Genomic DNA, 14,196 nt, shown 5'->3' on the forward strand with positions numbered 1-14,196 from the left:
TTAAGAAATAAATTGAGGCTGTTAAAATAAAAGTCAATAAATTGGTAACTGGTTCGCTAAGGGGGGCTCATTTACTTAACAAGAATGTTCTTGATGTGAAGAGTCCAAAATGATTACATGAGAGAGAAAGAGAGGGATTGAGAGAGGGGAAGAGACGTATGATTGGGTAGTTACTGTACAAGTTTGTCCTGACAGTGTTTAATTTTGCCTGATTTATCCAGCCATTGTGAAGGAAATGCATTTCGCTTAAGAAACTTTTTCATGGCAAACTTTGAATCTCCTTTAGGGGTATTTGGAGGGGATGAGAAGAGAGGGTCTTGTGTGTCTCACGCGTTTTCCTACAGCCACTTTGTAGAGGCTTACTGGAGCTTTTCAAAATAAAGAAGTTTAGAATGTAAAATTGTTGGGGAGACTAGAGAAAGGGGGAGGAAGAGTAGATTTATAGCTGAAGTGAGTTTGTAAACTCAGCCTCTGCTTTGGAACTATGTTTTAATATGTGCCAGGCATTCCTCTGATTTCCATCCTGGCGTGGTTGTGGCTCTTTCTCCGTCTGTGTGAGGCTCGGGTGTTCCCTGTTTTAAAGCCGGAGTTGTCACAGCCAGGGCGTTTTCTGTTTCGGCTTATGGCTTTTTTTTTTTTCTCTTTTCCTGAATGAGTGTCCTTTGTGTAACCCCAGTAATTCAGAAATCCTGCAGTCATAGGGACAGCCCTATCATGTGACTTAGGTACTAGGTGCTGCCTGCGATTGGTCAGCAGCTAATTGGCGGGTCCCTATAAGAGGTCCCACTTCAGGCGTCCAGCCACTCTCCTGCCTGGGCTGCTGCTCAACAGGGGCGGGGGGGGGGGGGGCAGGCGGCGGCGGGTGTCCAGTGATTCAGCCACATGTGATAGATGACCAAGTGACTGCTTTCTTGGGGTCCGCACATCAGTGGAAGACACCCAAACTAGTTGTGGCTGACTTGATCAAACTCTGGCTTCCTGAACTGGTAACTGTCACTTTAATATAGCTTACTGATTAAACTCAGAAAAATGCAGCTAAAAATCTTTGCCAGGAACTTGTGTGGACTTAACTCCCTGTTCTCCCCCCACCCCTTGTTCTTATTCGTTTTGTCACAGGAATGAAAAGCAGATAACTCTTTAGAAAACTTTCGTAGGAAAAGCACCTCGTGTGATCTGGAACAAAGACATTTTATAATCAGATTTATCAAGCTGTGAAGAGGGAGTTTTAGCGAACGGAAGCAGCAGCCTTCTGTCACCAAGAAATACTGCTTTATCCAGAATTGGTAAGTGAAAAAAGTGGCATTGCTCCCTAATAGATATCATATGGTGTGTGTGGGAATTGTAAAATGGTTCACAGACCCCTAACAACTGTGTTGAACCAGAGAACACAGAAACAGAGTGAGGAATTCTAAAAAGAAGCAGCCCAAGAATATAGCATAAAGGCTGAGAAGAATCCAGGTAATTTAGAAAGATGAGCTGAGTGTTACCACTTTAGCCGAATATATATAATACAACTAGTTTGGCTTTTTTCTCCTTTTCCTTTTTAGCGGGAGGAAACAAAATCAAAATGGGCTTTTTGGTAGAGTTGCAGCATTAACTTTCCATGGATATAGATTTACATTTAGTCGGAATAGTATCTATGATATTTGAAGGGATGCTTTCAGAATTAGTCAACTTGCCCTCCTTTTCCTCCCTCTACCAAAGGATGTCAAGTATTTAGTTAGAACTCTACAAAATGAAAGTTTAAGTAATGCATTGGAAACATTTCCTACTGATTGTGAAGGACAGATTAAGATGGTAATAGATTTTTTACATTTATGTCATGAATTTTAAGATTGTTCTATTTGATTACATTAGTATAGCAAAGGGGTGGTTATTTCGATATAATTAATCCATTACGTTTTGAGAGATTGTGATTAGCAGTTCTTATGGGTATGCGTGTATGTGTCTGTCTTTCTCTGAAATCTTAAATTCCGTTTTCTAATCTTGACTCTGAGCTACCCCTATGTGCGAAATTTCCAGAAAAAAATAGTAAATCTTTGAATACCTGTTTTATATACAGTAGATTCTTGTTCATGAACTGTAAGGAAACAATTTTATATTAGACGTGAATGTCTGATTTCTTGGTTTGGCTTCTTAAGAATGATTGTGCAGGAAAAGTTGAATAGGATAAGAAAAGAAAACTAGAATGGTGGGTGGCTACCTGATTTTACCAATTTCTTATTGGTCAATAGAAGCAATCATGTGATGTCTACTTATATAAAGTCAGATGGAAAAAATATTCTTTAAATGCTGGTAATTATATAGGTAATTTTGGTGATCTTCCTTTATGAATGTGAATATATATATAATTAAAACTGTTATTGACAGAGTTGTAAGTTTTGGGTTATATAAGATAAGATATATTATTTGTTTCTTTTTAAGTACCTTAAGTCAAATTGAAAGTTGAATCTGCATTTCTGACTTTTAGTTACCATTCCATTACTTTCAAAATCTTAAAATCCTCAACTCAAAAGGGAAAAATGCATAATAAAAAACAGGAGAGCAATGCTGCAGTTTCTTTCTGTTGGCACTAGAGTGGCATGAGGGTGGAGGGGAGGAAGGTGAATCTTGTGGGATCTATTCATTGGTCTTTTTTTTCTTATATACTTTAAGAACTTTTAAGATCATTTTTCTCAGACTAATAACTCTCAAGACTTCTGTATAAGTATTTATTTTCAAAGAAATAGATAAAAAGTAAGGTTAGCATGGCCGTTAAGGGCAGATCCTCCAATAAATCAGATTGGTGCTTCAAACTTGTGAATATTACAACTTATTTCACTTAAGATGTGGCTGAGGATATGGAAAAATGCTACTTGTTTCTCTGAAGCACGTGAATTTATAGGTTTTAGAGTCTTGAAGACAGAAAAATGGTGACAAAGCATTAAGATATTTACAGGTAATTTATATCTGCTAGCTTGTGTTCAGTGATTCGCAATTATTTTCAGCTCTGTATTTCATGTAAATCCTTGGGTGAAATATGATGATTTAATAATCTGGCTAAACACTGCCATGCTTAATGGAAAAAAGCCTTTATATAATTTTTAGGTTTTACTCATCCGTTTAGAAGCTATTGTTTTGAATGACAAAAATATGATAGAAGCAGGTTGAAACAATAAATGCTAGAAAGTATATTCCAGAAGAATTCCTTTAGATTTTCATGTTTTCAATTCTATTTGCTCTGTTATTAAATTTTTAAAAATAGATGTAAAACAAATAACATCGTGTTGCCCTGAATTCTCTGCTGGGGTTATTGAGAGTATTAATATTTTTGTATACTCTGTTGAAAGATATTAACAGTACACACAGTCTTTGTGGGTATGTCAAGCTACAAACTGAAAGGAATCGAGTCAAGTAACAGACCTCAAAATAATTTCTCTCAAATCCTATTTGACATTTGCATATTCAGGAATATAAACACCTTCCCTTTGGGCTTGTTTCTTAAGTTTTGGGTACGGTATACAGTTTTTCCCAATTAAATGTTTTTTGAGATATGTATATGTATGTGTGTATATATTTGATTGGAAGGGGGAGCTTTACTTGCTAGCGAAACAAGTGGCTGTTTGTTAGAACCTAGATAAGCCTCATACTGTTGTTCCTATGACAACTGAGGGGGTTGGGTGTTGAAATGTAGCTTTAAGTTCTCGGTTTGGAAATGTCATTCAGACCTCCCACTACAGTCTCATTGAGTAGGAGGATAATGAGAAGGGGAAAAAACCATGAAGCGACATAAGTATCTCCGTTCGTTTCATGTCTTCCTGACTTGCCTTTGTGTACGGATCGCCATGGGAGTGGTAAACATAGGTCTTGAACAAAGCAATACTTCGGTATAAAATAAATGAAAGGGGCTAAAAAAGTTGGGGAAGATAAATAACAACATATGGGGGTAATAAAGAGGTGGGAGAAGGCGACTTCCACAGGTTTGTGCAACTCCTTTCTCCAGTGGTGAGCAGCAGTGAGAACATCTTGAACCAGTTATTGTATAGCTCTTCAAGAGCTCCGAATATTTCCCTAAAATGCAATGTGGAGAAAATTCCTTTGGTAGCAGGATAGTTTACCACTCTGGTGTAACATGTTTTCATCTCCCTAGGCTGACTTCAGAGAATACTGTGTTCTTTTAAAGTGCGTGTTTTTAAGTCAATTATTTGTCATTTAATAGCTTGTCTTTTTTCTATGGGAAAGATCAGGTTGTGCTGTTAAAATAGTTGTATTACAAAAAACTTAAGTATTTCATCCTATATTCAAAAATTAAGATTACAAACCCTTACGGATTGGTTGAAACCTGTTTTTTTGTGGAAATGAATTGGTTGACTGAGGATCTAATGGCACACTGTCTTTGAGGGGAGGGATTGTTTACAGAATATTTGACATAGATTAATTATGCAGTTGTGGATTTTCCATGCCTGAAGGGCTTCCTATTTTCTGCTCCTAAATGCTTTTGACTATTCATTTGGTCCTTAGCACATCCAGAAGTTAGAAAGGAAAAGAAAACTTTAGTGGGTTTTGCCCCTTACTTAATATATAGGTCCACCATCTCTTATGAAATCTAAAAAGCTCAGAAAACCAAAAGATTTTAATGTAAAAAATTTGTCAGCAAATCCTGACCTGAACTGATGTGAGGCTATTGTAGTCTTTATTTATCCCACTTACTATGAATGTTTGTATGTTTTACTCTAGAAATATTAATGTGTTTGATCATGGAGTGCTGTCCCACACCCCCATAAAGTTTTATATAGACTAGTCACCCTATTACCTTTATAAAATCATCAGAATAATAATCTGAGTATCAGATAAGGGTTTGTGGACCTTTAATTACTGATATACACTGAGCTTGAATTATGTGCCAGGCACTGCTCTAAATGAATCACTGGCCTCTAGAACAGTGCCTGACACATAGTAGGTACTCAGTAGATGTGTTTGGGTGTAAAGTGCTTTATATATATTAACTTATTTAATCCTCACAAAGACGGTATGTGGCTAATATGATTGTTATCCCTATTTTACACGGGGAAACTAATGCACAGAGAGGTGAAGCAACTTGCCCAAAGTAACACAGCCAGGAAATAGTAGAGCCAAGACAAGCTGTCTAGCTGCAGTCTGCTTTTAATGAGTCCACTTCAGGTATGAGAGAGGCCTGGAAACAGGCACTGGAACTCTTGACTGAGTCAGAGGGGCGTTTCAGCTGTTTACTTTGTTCCTAGTCACTGTGCCTGGTGTCATCAAAAGCTGGTGACATCACCGCCATGGTCATTACCAGGGGTCTACTATAGAATGCTAATAACGGGTTCCCTGGGAACCAGGGAGTTCCAGGGGTCTGAGAGGCTCTTAATCTCTTCACAGGCTTCCCAGCATTGATCTTCATCAGCAGTCAGCCTGACTTCTTTATCTTGAAAAATTGAGACACATGAAATAACTCTTTCCTTAGCCCCAAGGAAATTATCTTGAATAGTGGAAAAAGTCTTTTCGCAGACATTTTCTGGGCCATTAACCCAGCAGGAGGCCTGGGCTCTGGGGAGGGCATGGGTCACCTTGGAAGGGGTGAACTCCCTGGCAGGGGAGCCACACTGGGACAAAGCAAGGGCCCCTTGGGGCAAATCAGGCAGCCTATGGAACTTGAACTGTGTGACTCTCTGAATTCATGAAAGGATAGTTTTAACAGTTTTTCTCAAAAAAATATCTAAGGTGTCTCTCCAGTACTGGTATCTTCCTAGGGATAAAAAATTCAGTCCAAGCTGATAGCAACCTCCCCATTCTACTTCCCAAATTTCCTATCCCTCTACCCTGCTTAACTTTTTTCTCTTAGAACTTCTATCTGACATATGGTATGTTTTACTTATTCATTTGGCATTTCAGTCAAACACTAGCAGTAATGTTATCTTTGAACAAATTTAAAGGTCCTAGATTTATTTCTCTTTGACCTCCATCTTCAAACTCATTCCCTCCTATCAATCTCAGATTGCTATAAATAATGAAATTTTTTCTGCCCATTGGATTTTTCTTACTATTAGTTGTCATCTTTATATTCACAGTCTTGAGAATTTTTTCCTTAAACTGTTTTAATTGTGCCATCAGAATTTGGAGAACTGATGTCTTTGTTCAGGAGAGGAAACTGAACCAAAGTTTAACATAATCCTTGACTATTTTAAAAATCAAGAAGATTTTAAATTACTAAGGAGAACGTGCAAAGTAAAATACTTTTATATTTTACGAACTACCTTCAATTTAGATAGGGAACTGGGGAACTATACATAACATTTATTCCAGTGAAAACATCTTAAACGCACCTACTTGCTACCCTTTTCCTTTGAAAAATTTAAAAAAATCAATATAAAACAATTGTTCCATATATTACACTAAAGAATGTAAATGATTTAATCTTGGATATTTCCTGGCTCAAGTTCTTAAATTCTCAACTGTAGCCTATTGTCTTTCAATCCTATATTTATTCTAGTTTATATATTCCAAAGTATTTAGGATAATCTAAAACATAAAAAACACATATGTATTATTAACTATAAAGAAAGTCATGTAAATACATCATTAGAGCATTTATGTAGTTGATTTTCTTTCTCTAATTCTTAAAGGAACAGATCCATATAAAAGTTGAATATAATATGCTTTTTAAGTCATTATAATAATTGAGACATTTTGTTTTTCTTAGCCATATTTTAATGGTAAAATAGTTTCTAGCTGCTTTCTTTTAAATGGTCAATCTAATAAAGTAATAACTTGCTTAAAAAGGAAGTGTAAGTGGTTACTTTAAGGTGGAAGAGGGAGTCATTGATTATGAAAAGCAAGCTAAAGTTTTATTTTATTTTATTTCTTTTTTTTTTTGAGGGAGATTAGCCCTGAGCTAACTACTGCCACTCCTCCTCTTTTTGCTGAGGAAGACTGGCCCTGAGCTAACATCTGTGCCCATCTTCCTCTACTTTATATGTGGGATGCCTACCACAGCATGGCTTGATAAGCGGTGCCATGTCCACACCCGGGATCCGAACTGGCAAACCCCGGGTTGCCAAAGGGGAACATGCGCACTTAACTGCTGTGCCACCCGGCCGGCCCCTAAAGTTTTATTTTAAAGGATCCTCCCTTTCTGCTTAGAAAGAGTTTAATTCTCCTGAAGCACCTGTTCTGTTGAAAGCCTATTAGTGGTGGTATTGGAAGAAAGCTTAGTTTTCACACTTTTCCTAAAAGTAGATGGATAAAGACTTTTTAAATAAAAACTGATTGATTTCTTTCAATTAGGATTTGTGTGATATATATAATGTGAGACTAGAGTTCTTAAAAATGAGAGAAACTGAGTACATCTGTACGGGCCCAGCAAAACATTGCAGGGTGCTTTCAAAGTTCTGATTACCTGAAAAAAATCTCCAAACCTCCAGACATCTTGCGATGAGTATCAAGGATGTGACAGTGGTTACCGTGACCCCAAGAAGGTGCCTCTTCACAGCATCCATTGAAGTATTTGCTCCATGAGAGGCCCAGGCTTTGGAAACAAGTAGACTTGTGCTTAAATTTGCCCCTTGCTAGCTGAGTAAGCTACTCCATTTATTTCCCTGAGCCCCAGAGAGTGTAGCATCAGTACCAGCTCACAGGGCTGTTGGATGAAATAACACGTGTAAATCATATGCTATGGTCCCTGGAGTAATAATGGTACTTGAGTTCCCACACTTGAGTTCCCTTCCCAAATCCTTTCAGGAACAGACTTCAGTTTAGTTTCAAAGCCTGTGGGTCTGTTCTAAATTATATGTCTTTTTTCGCATCAGATTAAGCAAAACAGTGATGACGATGGTGGCTGCCATTTATTGTTCACTTACCATGTTCTAGATAGGCACTGTTATAAGTATTCTACCTGCGTTAACCTGTTTAATCCTCTTGACAACCCATTGGTGCAATTATGATGCCCATTTCAGAGATGAGGACACTGAGGCACAGAGAGAGAAAGGAATGTGCTTATGGGCACTCAGCTGATAAGTTGTGGAACCAGAATCTAAATCCAGATAGGCTGTTGCCAGTACACATGGTGAGTATTTCTGGCAGAAAAGCAGAATAAAAGTTGACTGAACCCGAAAGTCTCAGAAATGGTCTTCTCATTTCTATTCTGCAAAGTGTCACATCTTTCAGGCCTGGCCCTCTCAATAGTGAAATACATAGTTGACTTTTTCTGCTGCTTATTTCACAAATCAATGGGAGCAGTTTTAGTCATTTGTGTTTTATGAGTTTTAATTAGGCCACTAAAGTCCAGGAGGGGAATTCCTGGTTTTCAGTTGATCTCATGCACTAACAAATTTACTCATGTAACTTCCCCTCTTTTTTTCTCTAATGTTTTCACTTGAAAGTGGGGGTGGAAGGGAGAAGAATGCGAGCATTTGGGCCCTAGGGATGCACTTTCATCCCCTTTCTGGAGGTGATTCTATTCGATATAGAATTAATCCACAGACAAATAAAATGAGTAAGAATCTGTAATTACTAATATTTTGCTCCTTTATCTCCATCTAGTTCTGAATGCTTTCTAGAGGGGCAAAACTTCTAAGTAAAGAATTACAAGAAACCATCCATGTGCATAAAACCCTATGTTTGCATGAATAGTTAATTTTCAGTATATAGGAAAAGGGGTTTTACCTTGAGAATTTCCTCCTCTTTGAAATGTAGGTTGAGAATTGATCTCAAAGGGTGAGAGCAGGCTACCCTAGCCTATGGATTCAGAGTGCTGGAAATCTCTTTTAAAAATCTCCTGGCCTTGGACTGAGCCTGTAGGAGGATATACTAATTACCCCTGCCTTCATTCTTTCATTTGTTCATTCGTTCGTTCATTTGTCCGTATTCTCATGTAACTCGTTCAATGTCTACCTGCAGGCAGACGAAAGAAGGGACAGGGTGAGGGTCCGTTAGGGGAAGGAAGAGGAGTAGCTACAAACTCACTCTTTGTTCCTTTCACCTCAATGACTACATCTTTTATTTGATCCTTTGCCATTTTTGAGACAAAGCACATTTCACAGACTGACATTCATAAAAGTCTTTAAGCATCTTCCTTTGGCAGCCAGGCTTCTTTTTTAAAGTAAGGGAAAGAAAAGGCTTGTGACAGGAAAATAATGCAGAGAAATGGGTTTTCTTTCTTTTTTTTAATGGTGGTAGAAGAAAGGTTCTTAGTAGAGAATGTGTCAGTAAATACAATCTAAGACCTCCCCAAAGCTTTCAACTCATTTTCCTGTTTAAAGAACATTAAGAGACAACAGAGACTTCCACAATGTTGCCTTGGAAAATAATTTGTAAATGAAGTTTAAATCAATTTGGGGGTTAAAAGTCCTACTCTGCTCTCATTTAAATTTATTATGAGTTTTTGAAAATATCTCTAAGTAAAGATGTGAAAAATGAGGGAGGCCCTGTCTTTTGAGGACATGAGGATAGGGAGGAGGGTTTATACTACTCACACTTCAGAAAGTGTTATTTGGCACCAGGCCACAGTTAGGAGTACTCTTCCTTAAGGCAGATAGAATTGTTATCTTTACTTGTGATTTAGTAGTGATTTAAAGCTGGGTGTCATTTCTCATAGTTTTTGAAGAACACATAACCATTCAAGTTCTTTGTAATGGCACAGACTTTGTGTGTTTTCTGATACAGGTTTGACCACAGCAGCAAAGGCAATGAAAATGTTTTATATCTTTCAGCATGAAATGTGAAGTCTACATCAATAGTAGGTATATATGGCCCAATGGAAGGAAATGTTAATGTAGATTTAAAAACACAATCACTCACAATCTAAAAGGATGGCTCATTATCTCAGGGCTCTTCTTTCTGAACAAGATCAAATGACTGTTTGGGACAAGTTAGGTTGGTAGAGACAGTAAATTTCAACCATTTTTCCCTGTTCTGTTTGATTTCCTTACTCTAAAAGATCATCCCTTATCTTCTACCCATGGATAGCAGGGAGAGTGTAAAGAAACTGTTCTTTCTCCCCTACCCCTGCACAATTCTCTTAAGGCTGGGGAAATCATCACTCTCCTATAGCTCTTGTCCACCTGGCCCATGAAGTATGGGGTGTTTTGGTAAGGTGTTAACAAACAGTTCCCAGGCTGCCAACTAGACCTCATAAGCTTGTGGTAGAATGATTGATGAAGACATCATATAGGAAATGTTCATTTTACAAACCTGTATTGTGCACCTACCACATGCCAGATGGTGTTCTTGGCCTGGGAATATAGCAGTGAACAAGGTTCTTGCTTGCCTGGAGGAGGAAGACTGACAGTGATTGGACAAATGAGTATATGCCAGGCGTTAGTAGGTGCTATGGAGAAAAATAAAACCAGGTTGGACAGGTCTGGGGAAGAGCTGCTTTATACAGGGATGATGGGAAAGGCCTCTCTGATGTTGTGATATTTGTGCAGAGACTTACCCGTGGGAAGTAAGGAGCCAAGCATGAGGGTATCTGGAGGAAGAGGATTCCAGGCAGAGTAAACAAAAGCACTGTAGTGGAGGTGGGAACAAGCTTGGTGTGTCCAAGGGACAGAAGAGAGGCTGGTGTGGAACAGTGAGCAAGGGGGAAAGGAGGAGATGAGATCTGGGAGGTAGTGAATAGCAGATCACAGAGGGCCCTGTTGGCCATAGCGAGAAGCTGCTAGAATGTAAGAGATGATAACTAAAGAGAAAGAGGATGGTTTTCCTAGAGTATGAGTGATTTATGTAGGGATCAGAGTCCAGCCCATTATGCCTCACAACCAGAGTGCGTAGGGCTCTTTTGATAAAATGCTACTCTTGTAACTTACATTGTTAGGATATGAAAACCTCGATAAAGAAAGATAAAGCTCAGCTATCAACTCCTTATTAACTAAGGAGCCCAAATTGGGTAATTCTGTCACATCTATCCCTCAGAGAGGTGTGGGGTACTCAAATATCTAGCAGTGGGATGTGTCGATTCCATTGGTACTTACCAAAAACTTGCTTTCCATGGGGCATGTCTTTGCTGATTTTACGCTCAGTGATAGTTTAGAATTTTTGAACTGCATGGTTTTTAAGTAACTCTGTGTTAAAAATGTTTTCTTTATTGTAGTCCTTACTTTTATATTCAGTCAATTGATAGGTTCCCTCTTATAATTCTGTATGAAAATTTACTGTTTGATACAGGTTAAAAAGTTGTGTTACATGGTACTCATTTTACAATTGGAGGACGTAAGGGAGCCTGGGAAAATAAAAGCAGTTTTCTAGTTTGGAGGAGTGGGATTATATCTACTTTTTCTCTTTTAAATTTGTGCTAAAAACATTTTTGCGATTTCTTAAAGATAGAGTTGGTTGCTGTAAATGGATTGTAGCCCCTTATCATTCTTTTACTGTCATCATCTGATACTAAAGGTCCTGCCTTTGCGTAAAGTATATACAATTTCTGTCATCTGGGATTTTACACGTTAAGAGACATGGCGTCAGTGAGAACAGACATAAAATATATATACAGGTCATTTTATTGATATTGGACTGTGTAACAGGCCTGGCAGCATACAGGGCTTAGCGGGGGCTTGATAGCTCTTTGTAGGTATTGTCCAGATTTATCTTATTTCACACCACCTGAGACTTTATACCTAATTTGTATCCCCTAGCCTGACTTTCCACTAGTTAGTTATGCATTTGGGTTAACACTCATATTCTTTTAGCCAGGGCCCCACCTGCAGAAAAGAGTTAATTGGTTTTGTCATTTATAGTTTTGTTCAACTGGACCGGATTTCCTCACTGCCTCTGGTTGAAACTGACTGAGAGAATGAGAGTTTCACTTGTGGGGAGGAGAAATTAGTAATTTGGGAACACAGAGTGTTTTGTGGAGGAGGGCCTAGTTTGCTCCTTTCCATCCTGAACTAAGATAGGAACTCTGCACTGAGAGAGGGAGTGAGAGTTGGCACATCGTGAGGAAGCTGAGCGCCTTGGATGAGCTGCGTTGGGAGCTAAGAGACAAAGATGTAGAAATGGATAAGGGATGATGCAGGGGAGCCCCAGGGTACTAGCAAATTTCTGATCCTAAGCCTAGGTGTCCTTAGACCCTTCCATCACTTCTTTCTGGCATCCCCAACAGGATGTCCATTTCTGCTTATCTCCTGGGAGACAAGGGGCATGCTCCTGACTTACTAAGCAAGAAATTCAGGAATGGGTGTTCAAGGCACCATCTTTCCCAAATTCTCCTGCATACATCTCTCAACTGAATCTACTTTCTAGGTGTAATACAGAGAGCTGGACATTAAGGTACCTTTTCCACCAGCTTCTAACGTCTAGCTTGGAGGGAAACGCACATGTTGCCCATGAAATGGTGTGTTCTGTTTGGTGCTTCCTCTAAGGCCGGTCAAGTCTGGTGGTCTCCTGGGGCTTGAGCCGTTTTGCCCCATGTGTCCTGGGATTTCCCCCTCTTCTTCCCCCTTATAAATAGACAATTTGCTGCCTGTGTTCTAAGACCTTGATATTTCTGCCTTTGACTGGAGTCTATTCTGGAACGATTGTGGTGGCTGGGCACTGCAAAATGAGTCAGTTCCTGCAGTTTGGTTACGAGTTCTCAAAAAGTATTTCAGAATGTGGATGTGGTCAGCAGAGTCATTTTCCAGGCATCTAAAAGGAAACCCACATCAACTGTAACAATTGAGCTACGAACCGATGGCCCTGCACAGCAGAACCGGGCCTGCTTTTCCTCAAAGGAAAGCCTGTAGCTGCCCTTGAATCTAGCCTACTCTACAGATCTTAAAGGAGAATTCATCTTTGTGCTTGCAAATCACATTTTAGCTGTTGCTGTTTGTACAAACAATGTGATAAAGGTTTTAGTCTTCATCAGGTTTTGAATGTGGGCACAAGTTTGACATAAATTATTTTTGTAAAGTGGAATCTTCTGGGATTAGACTATAATTAGTACAAAGGATGAAATATGGCTTAGGGACAGAAACTTTGGTGATTTTAGCTAATGCACTGAGGAATAACTATGATGGGTTTAGGTACCACTAGAGTACATGGAAATATGATTATTTTATTTACTAATTAAGTTCTGAACCTGCGTAGACTTAGAAGCAATACTGATAAAAATAATTAAATCTTTTTCAAGCTTTAAAATAATTTCAAGTTTGTCATAATATTTAGAGAATGTTTTAGTTCAGCATAGGTTTTAGAAAATAATCACTATGAATTTTTTATCCTCTTATCTACTCATGAATTATGTAAAAGTTCAATTGAATTCCTTAGTTATCAGTCTTGCACCGCTCATTAAAACTGATGGAGTTCTCAGTAGTAAGAAAACAACATAGAAAAAAATGAGCAAATGGTTTGAACAGACAGTTCATCAAAGAAGATACACAAATGACAAGTACATGAAAAGATACTCAACATCATTAATCATTAGGGAAATGCAAATCAAAATGACAGTGAGATACCACTACACCCCTACTTGAATGGCTACAATGAAAAAAGCCAACCTTACCAAGTGTTGACAAGTTTGTGGAGGATCTAGAACTCTCATAATACATTTAGGTAGAAATGTAAAACGGTACAAACATTTTGGAAGACAGTTGGGCAGTTTCTTAAAATGTTAAACATACACCCACCGTATGATCCAGATATTCCACTTCTAGAGAAAAGAAAGCATATGTCTATACAAAGACTTGTACATGGATGTTTACAGCAGTTTTAAAATAATAGCTGAAAACTGGAAACAACCCTAGTGTCCATCAATAAGTGAATGGATCGACAAATCATGGGGTATCCATATGATGTACTACTCAGTAATGAGGAGTAAGCTATTGATACAGTCAACAGCATGGATGACCCTGCACTAAGTGAAAGAAGTCAGACAAAAAACAGAAAGAGTATGTACTGTATGACTCCATTTGTATAACATTCTAGAAAACGCAAAGAAATCTCTAATGACACACAGCCGATCAGTGGTTGCTTGGGGTGGGGGAGGTAGGGATGGCAAGTAGGAGGGATTACAAAAGGGCCACAAGGAAACTTTGGGGCTGGTGGATAATTTCACTATCTTGATTGTGGTGGTGATTTCATGAGTGTGTACATATGTCAAAACTTATCAAATTGTACACTTTAAGTATGTGCATTTTATTGTGTTAGTTATTCTTCAATTTAAAAAAAAAATGAGCCATCACTGTTGTAGTAGATGGAGGCTTTAAAAATGCCCTTATTTGGCAA

At 38.4% G+C, this 14,196-nt stretch overlaps 1 long non-coding RNA gene across 1 annotated transcript in view; it reads left to right on the plus strand.

The window, feature by feature from the left end:
• The first annotated feature begins 855 nt into the window (after positions 1 to 855).
• LOC124245336 (uncharacterized) overlaps positions 856 to 14,196 on the plus strand; it is a 58,610-nt gene continuing 45,269 nt past the window's right edge. The window contains exons 1-2 of the long non-coding RNA XR_006890264.1: positions 856 to 986; positions 1,117 to 1,283. This is a non-coding gene — a long non-coding RNA (uncharacterized LOC124245336). The remainder of the gene's footprint in view (positions 987 to 1,116; positions 1,284 to 14,196) is intronic.

Source organism: Equus quagga, chromosome 10 (assembly GCF_021613505.1).
Source record: "Equus quagga isolate Etosha38 chromosome 10, UCLA_HA_Equagga_1.0, whole genome shotgun sequence".
Taxonomy (NCBI): domain Eukaryota; kingdom Metazoa; phylum Chordata; class Mammalia; order Perissodactyla; family Equidae; genus Equus; species Equus quagga.